An 8,746-nucleotide genomic window follows, 5' to 3' on the forward strand; every position below is an offset into this window, starting at 1 on the left:
CTTTCCTTTTTGCTTTGCCATTTCAGTCCTTCCCTGTCATGTTGAATTAAAGGTCATGCCCATATACTTATATGCCACGAATCAGCTCTATTAAAGTCAAACTTGAATAATACTTTGCTCTCACAGCTCCTCCAATTGCATGATTGACGTCAGGAGCAGAGAAATTTAAGGTGGAAAAGATGCAGAAGTGCTTGCATTTATAATTCCTATCATTCAGAGATACATTTTGAAATGTTTAATTTAAGATATGACATGCAACCGAAAAAAAAATTGGCGTTGAACAGTTTTATTAAAATTCCATTTCATTTTTATACTAAACTCAGAAGCACTGTCACATTAATTTGAGCATAATATAATTAGTACAATTTTCCCAGCTATTACTACTGTCAGAGGAAAAGATACAGTGAGTCACATGGCTGCCTCCTACCTCTCCAATATTTGTCACAACATTAATTACCTTAAGTGGACAGTGACACCTTGTAAAACCAGAGAGTATCCTGCAAATGAGTACCGGGGTAGCCAGAAGTAAGGTGATTGCAGCCAAATGAAAAGACTGGGCAAATTGTGGCAGTTGCAGATCTACAGGAGGATGCTAGACATTAGTTGCTTTCATTCTAAGAAAGACAAAATTGAATATTGCCTTAATTATGATGGAGTCAGAACCATGAATAGAATTTTGCACTCCCAGGTGTGGGGAGACCAATGGCGAGGAAGACATGAAAATATAGACAATGAAAATATTTATGACATTGACAGTGAAATTGTCTTTCTGATTCTAGATTACATTACAGTGTGGAAACAGGCCCTTCGGCCCAACAAGTCCACACCAACCCGCCGAAGCGCAACCCACCCATACCCCGACATTTACCCCTAACCTAACACTACGGGCAATTTAGCATGGTCAATTCACCTAACCTGCACATCTTTGTGACTGTGGGAGGAAACCGGAGCACCCGGAGGAAACCCACGCAGACACGGGGAGAACGTGCAAACTCCACACAGAGAGTCGCCCTAGACGGGAATTGAACCCGGGTCTCTGGCGCTGTGAGGCAGCAGTGCTAGCCACCGTGCCACCATGCCGCCCAATGTCTAATTTCAAGCTTTAAGTGGTGACTTCAGAATCACACCATTGAGATGCAGTCACTTTATTTTGAAGAATTTTGCATCTTATTGAAGCCCAAACTTACTTTATTTCTATGCTAAGTCTAATTCTTTTCTTCCATGAGAAACTAGGAGGTGTTAATTTTGATTATGCAAATCACAGTGGATTCCTTAAGACTTGCCCCAGCAAACATCAGCCTGCTTTTTCACCACAACATCCCTGAAGGCTGAATGGCAATAATCATTCTGGATACTTTGACACAAGTTGACATTGGCAGCCATTAGTCTGATCACATCTTTGTATCTACTCTGAGATCAACATACACATCATTTCAGCTCTTCACCACTTTAGTTTGGAGCTCAGGGGGTCCTAGGAACACATGTACCTGTGCAGGATGTATCCTTTGCTCTTAATTTACTTCCCCAGTGGTCACTCATTTTGCACTTGCTAGAAGACTGCTGACCTCTATGTACTTCATGTCGCTTTCTTAGCAAACATTCACTGACATTGGAACTGACTTACAACGTCCAAGCCTCTGTGTGGTTCACATTACCTTTTTAACATTATCGGTTCTGTGGTGATCAGTCACAGGCTAGCAACCTAACGGCATGCATTGTTTTGCAGCACATAAGAAGAAGCAAATAGCTTGTGCTTGTGGGAAGCACTGAGCATCAAAGACTGGACATCTTGGTGTGCGGCACTGAGATGCATCAATGTTTCACTAGCAGCAAATGCCAGCAGTTTATGTGGCAAATACTTTAAGCAAATGGCCATGTGTGAAAATCAAACAGGAACAGTCCTTAGTGAGGTCAAGGGTGATGACAGTAAGTCAAGGGATTCATACAATTGTATTGAAGGAGGTTTGCCACTGTTAGTCAGGCACTTTCTCCTACCAGAGTTCGGGGATCCATGTCATTTCAGTCCAAGGATTGTGCCTGCAGATCAAGAGCAATCTGTCTGAGGATGAGTAATTGATTAGATGTTGAGATATCAGTACAGAAAATTGACCTTTTTTTCAATGAGCTGAAAATGTGTTGCTGGAAAAGCGCAGCAGGTCAGGCAGCATCCAGGGAACAGGAAAATCGACATTTCGGGCATAAGCCCTTCTTCAGGAATGGCTTCCTGAAGAAGGGCTTATGCCCGAAACGTCGATTCTCCTGTTCCCTGGATGCTGCCTGACCTGCTGCGCTTTTCCAGCAACACATTTTCAGCTCAGATCTCCAGCATCTGCAGACCTCACTTTCTCCTTTTTTTCAATGAGACAAATAAAGGATTGAGCTTGATGGAAGTGGATGGAAGAACAATTAATAGTCACACATGAACAGAGGAATTGGTGAGCTGTCCTCAGTAAGTGAGTAGGATAAACAGAGGACAGGGAAAATTAGTAGTTTGGGAGGATAAGGCAGATGATAACTGATGGGTGAAAATAATACTGATAGTTGTAGTTCATGAACATGATGAGATGAGTGTTGCAGTGAAAGAGTTAGAGTAATGGTGACTCTGAATGGGAGAGGTGTTGGTGGCACTTACCCTTGGCAGAAATCAAATGATCATTGACCTTCTGCCTGATTCTCATGGGACTCTGTACTGACCCAAGGTGAAATCAGGCTTGCTATACGTAATGATGCAGTCTCATTTCTTCAGCTAGAAAAAGAGCAGCTATCCACTCTACTACATCATTCATCAACAACTCCAGGTCTTTCCACAAAGTGGGAAAAAGGCTTTCATTTTCTCTGGACTATGTCTTAAATTTGGAGACTCAAGTACCCAAAATGTGCGGGGTTCTGACTTAAAGTATTTGAACTAATACATGATCTGGCTTTAAATATGTCACCAGTGGTATCAAAGCCAGAATTTCTCAATAGTGCGATTCCTCAACAAAGATGTTCAAAAGGTAGGTCATATGAGCTGGGCTATTTTTGAGTTGAATCAGTATGGTTTTCTCACATGGTGCGGTGAAAATCTGACACTTTTTTTTCCCTCAATAGATTGTGGATGCTCAGTAAATTGAAATATTCAAGACTTGATCGATAAGATTCTGTTAGGTAAAATATCAAGAGATACATATCTTAACATTTTGAACCAGTGTTCCACATGTCTGAATAGATCAGTGCATGAGAGTATAACCCTCCCAGGGTCCAAAAATTATCATTGCAAATAAAATGCCTAATGAGTTCCTAATTGAAAGATGTAACCAAGCAAGTGAAAGAGAGAAGGATGCATTGAATCAAGTCCAAGCAGGAGGCAGACTTGTTGATATTGTTCAGTTGCAATTAGGGTATGCTCATACTAGGTAATATTGTATAAGCACCTGAGGTCCTCCTTCAATATGTTCTTTTTTTTGTCAACAGGTGTAGAATAAAGTAGCCCCAAGCACATTTTTGTTGCATTCTGAGTTGAACTTCCTCATTCAATTCCAATGCTTTCTTTTCTGTTATCTAAGACAATAACAGAAATAAAGGGGTTGAAATTAGTTTTAAAACAGTATCACACAATCTTTGATAGCAGACCAGCAGCACATTTTACTAACTGTTCAATTTCCTTTCCACTGACAGCAAGCAAGTGTAAAACCAATATCTCTTCCCTATAATTCATTGCGTTCTTCCATCCAAGATCAATTTCACAGTCAATATCCCTGTTAAAATTTCAAATACAGTCAGACATATTATATACACTACATGGTGTCATGTGTGAGTGAACACAATGATTTTTCACCTGGTGTTTCCCCTTCATGCTGATGAATCCTCTTGTTCAGTGCTTCTTTCCTTTACAGTGTAGAATTCTGCTTTCTTTCCGGTCCATTTCCAGTTGCTCATCACACTCAAGTTCCCATGTTCAAGTTTCACTCATACTCGCTTCCTTACTCTTGTTCTGGTGAAACTGCCAGGAAGATGGATTTACTTTAGGGTAAGTGTAAAAATGACTATGAAGTGAATGCTGTTCATGCACCTGCTCATAGGTCTGGTTTAAGCCTCCAGCCTTAGAATTACCTTTTCTGTCATGCTTTCAGAGGGAAACTAAGAGTCACATGTAGGGTGGTGTGTACACCATGGTGTGTAGACCATGGTGCGAGTTTGCCTTCTAAGGGCATTTTACCAAATATGATAATAATTATACTATCTCCAATAACGTAAGAAACTCAGAATAGACATTGTGTTATTGAAGAATCCAAAACACAATTTTTGGAATGTTGTCCAAATGTTCCTCAGGCAGCTGGGCTGATATTTAACAATAAGGCTGCAGTAGAGGAGCATGCATCCAGCACAGTACCATAGTATTGAGATTAGCTTTTTGTTTAATTGTAGATTTTTAAAAATTATTTAATTGAATGTTGTCAGCTGTGATGATGGGATTTGAACTATTTGAACTTGTGCCTCCAGAATTGGAGTGGCTACTTGATTACTGTTTCAATAACACAACCAGTTGACTATGATTCTCTTGAAAGAGTGATGGAATAGGTAAAAAGCAGAGCTGTTAGATAGGGAGTTCAGGATTGTGACATAGCAACAGTGAAGGACTTTGGGGATGGTGTGAATTGGAGGAGAATTTGCAGATGGTTATGATCCCATGCACCTGCTCATTTAATTTGTCTGTACAGTAAAGGAACCTTGCAATATACCACATTGCTTCTTATAGGTGGTACACACTTTTGCCGCAATGAATCAGTGACAGAGGGAGTGAATGGTTGGTTAGTTGCCATCCAGGTGGCTGCTCTGTCCTTGATTTTATTAGGCTTACTGAGCATTGTTAGAGCTACATTCAACCAGGCTATTCACAATCCTGACTTTGATGCTGAGGATCTCTTTGAGGAGTAAGAGGCAAATTACTTACTGTAGAGTTCCAAGCCTCTGACCTCCTCTTGTATCCATTATATTTGTGTTTCTATATTTTTTCATTCACTGGCTAGGTCAACATTCATGCCCCAGCCCTAATTGCCTCGAGGTCAGCAAAGTTTCAATCACATTGCTGTGGATCTGGCGTCACATGTAGGCTGGACCAGTTAAGGATGTTACATTAATGAACCAGATAGTTTTTTTTTTCCCCCTGACAATTGGCAATGGTTTCATGGGCATCATTAGACTCTTAATTCTAGATTTTTATTAAAATCAAATTCTACCATGGCAGGATTTGAACCCAGTTCCCAGAACATCACCAAGGTCTCTGGTGTAACAGTCCAGTGATAATATCACAAGGTCATTGCCACCCCACTGTTTGCTCCAGTTACCTTTCTGGTCAATGGTGAGCTGCTGAGTATTGATAGAGAGTGATTCCATGATGGAACAAAATTGAATATAGTGGCAGATGGCATGATTTTGTCTCATTGTAAATGTCTATTCGATGGCACTTACCTGCACTAATGCACAAAGTTGACTGTTGTCCAAATCTTGCTGCATGTAGGTATGAGTTATGTTCTGAGGAACTCATGCAGGGATGGCCTGTGATTGAGACATTTACTTCCAACCACTAAATCATCTATCTACCTTTGTCCTAAGCATGATTGCAGGAAGTGGACACTGTTTTCCTCGCATTTCTATTGACTTTACTTTTGCAATAGTTCCTTAACAGTCAAGTCAAATTCTGCCTTAATGGCAAGTGCAGTCATTCGTCCCCACCTCTGTTTGTCAGCTGTTACAAGCAAAGGCTGCACAGACATCTGAAGTAGAGTGATCTTGGCAAAATAAAAATTTGCCATAAGATCACCATAATACCAGATATGCAGCAAATCAATACTTCTTACTCAAGTATTGCAGGTCCCTGAATCATTTAAAATTCTGTTAATGGAACAAATTGTCTGCTGAATGATATCCCTGATTGCTCATTGTACCAGTGCTTAGCAGTTGCATCAGGCTACCTCCAGTGAATCCATTAGTCATGGCATGAGAGGGTGTCTTTGTTGCCTAATAGTCCACCATTCACATTGATCTGTAGTAGGATGGTTTTCTCAATACAAAATTACCAGGGCAATTCATTATGCAGTTGATGTTCACTGTTAGTGGTCATCCATGAACTGCATGTTGAAACATGGCTTTTTTCTTCTTAACATCTTCATTTTAAAGTAGAGGCGTATATGATCATGTATATAGTCGATGACTTTCCAATGATGGAGAATCCCACAGCCCTGTTGAATCCTTGAGCTCCCTTCCTCTGGTCTTCCTTTAGAGTGGGAAATGATGTACTGTCATTCTTCAAAATACAGCTTCTATGCAGAACTTCATACAGGCTTGTGAAATGCTACTGACACCTAATGTTGTAGACTACAAAGTTATGTGGCTTCTAAATAAATGCTACTGAGATCTTGACTGCCAAGGGAAATGGAGTCTTAGATACCCCGTAGCCTGAACTTTTATCCCAAATATATGTGGCAATCTCCTTGGAAAAGCATAACCTACTTATCATGGTCTTGGGAGTATTGCTTCCTGAAGACTCTGGGTGGGTGGCTCTCTGTCTGAGAAACCTTTTTCCCTCTTTTATCCAGCAGCAGTGGTGCTCTGTTTGGTCTTATGAGCTCCTCTTCCAGACTTACAAAACTCTGACCAATAATCTCATGGCCAAGCACTCCATTGCTCCCAGTGGCACTGATGAGATGCGCAATGAGGTAGAGGAGCCCAGTGCTTTTTAGATGGAATCCTGAAACAACTTTCAGGAAAAATATTGATAGATCGTTGTTGAGTTTCAAGAAAGCTTTTGATGTGTTTAAGAAATCTTCTTCAAACACGTTCTAGTCAGTTCATCTCCAGCAGTAAAATAAACAGTGTTGTGTGAACACAGATTTAGGCAACTCTCAAAATCCTCATAAATAATTTCTTTGCTCTTGTTCAGCTAGTCATTGTTAGGAAAGGTCACTACTTGCAGTACTAGTCAGTAAAATGTCATGCAGCCTTTTTAGCAAATGCTAACAGACAAATTAATTGTCAATCAGTGTCATAACAACCTTTTTCAAGGCACTTTCTAGTATGCATTTCAACTCCTTTATCAAAGTAATTTACTAGATAAAGGCCGACTTAGCTGTTCTTGAGTTCTGAGAGCTCAACTACCCACCTTGGCACTTCATTTACTCTTAAACTATTGCCTCATTTGCTTCTTTACTGGTTTAATAGTTTTGATTGGCTTTAGACTGGTAATTTTGGTTTCTATTTGATACACACAATCAAATACATGCTTATGCACTGATTTAAGAAATTTACAGTTCATGTAATTAAAAAGAAAAGGAGTGATTTCAACTTAGCCAGAGCAGCCTTAAACTGACAAGAATGATCAAGTAGTGAGTAAAATAAGGTAGAATGTTGAAATAACATATAAACTGGTCTTATCAGTTTCCAGGAGGTTGATTAGGCTAAAATTACACTATATATTAAAGACAAGGTTTGAAGAATGTGCCCATTCAATTCTTTGGCTCATCCTCCTTTATTTCGTGCAAGAGTAAAAAAAGGATCCTCTGTGCAGCTTCAAACTTTGCCTTTAAAATCTGTAAGTTTCTTCTAGCTATATCTACATCTGCTGAAGAATGTAAAATTCAACTAATTTATTTGAGAATTTTAGCTCTGAAGAAATATCAATATATCCCCCAAATGTGGAGGGAAGGTTGTGCAAACATGATGAGTCGAGGTTGTCAAGTCTGCACCCAGGTCCCGACCTTCTGCAGTTCCTGCCACTTTCCTGAAGCGTGCAAGGAAAATGATTACCTCTGCAAAAAATGGTTGTCATGTAATCTGTTTTCTTTCTCAGTTCAAAGATAACGGAGTTTAATTAGACTCGTTCAGGCCTACAATTTCATAAACCTGTCACAAAGAATGATTACCTGTCTGCGCGTCCGTGCTGATCATTATCTGTTTTGAACCTTGGAATAGCGCGTCCCATGAATTCTGCTGCTCTACCGGCTGTTAATTTACCAATACGAATACAGTGACAGTCATTGCTTAGATAACAATGCCCAAAAAACAGCTCCTTGCGTACAGCTTGTAAATCACATCATCCATATCCTGCCACCGTATAAATTGCAGGTTCGAACAGTCCAGTGAAGTCACGATCAGACAACACTTTGTAACTCTCACCCTCCATAACCAAGGTAGAGTGCCAGAGGGATTTTGTATTGCATTTTGATGACTTGCTTCAACATTTTCCTGAAACATTTCCTGTCACTTAACTTCATTATAGCACAAGTGAGTGAGACATCTGTGCTGCAGTGAGTTTTGTACTGTCTCTTTGTAGTGCACAATGTAACAATTTCAGACTCCGTACAATGTTTTTGATTGAAATGGTCCTTCCTGATAAATTTCCTAACTCATCTCAAATCATTTGATTAACCCTGAAGCATATTTTGCATGTTGAAATGTGCTCTACCACTGAATTAGTCAAAGCAGCCTCATTAGCAAAAAAAGGCGACTGCTGAATACGTCAGTGATTTCATGCTTCATTGGACAATGCTTCATGCTGAAAGAAGCGCTTTTGTCATTATAGATTGTGTGTGTATTTTACGATCTTGTTAAATAATGGATCAGATTTGAACGGTCGTATGGAGACGCTTTGTTCTGTCTTTGTATTGCTGATCTGGTTGCCATGGCTCCTGCAACTGTCTCTCCCAGTGCATGTCGATTACTCTTCCTTCACTGGCTCCTGTACTTGCCTTTTTTCTTAAGTCCTCTT

General features: G+C 40.0%; 1 long non-coding RNA gene across 1 annotated transcript; it reads right to left on the reverse strand.

The window, feature by feature from the left end:
- Positions 1 to 2,991: 2,991 nt before the first annotated feature.
- LOC122550544 (uncharacterized) lies at positions 2,992 to 8,219 on the reverse strand. Its single transcript, XR_006311878.2, has 3 exons — positions 7,902 to 8,219; positions 3,818 to 3,982; positions 2,992 to 3,540 (listed from the first exon to the last, which is right to left on the reverse strand). It is a non-coding gene; the product is annotated as an uncharacterized LOC122550544 (long non-coding RNA).
- Positions 8,220 to 8,746: the final 527 nt, after the last annotated feature.

The sequence above is a fragment of the Chiloscyllium plagiosum genome, unplaced genomic scaffold (genome assembly GCF_037043375.1).
Source record: "Chiloscyllium plagiosum isolate Xiang-an unplaced genomic scaffold, Cpla_swu_hap1 HiC_scaffold_6, whole genome shotgun sequence".
Taxonomy (NCBI): Eukaryota; Metazoa; Chordata; class Chondrichthyes; order Orectolobiformes; family Hemiscylliidae; genus Chiloscyllium; species Chiloscyllium plagiosum.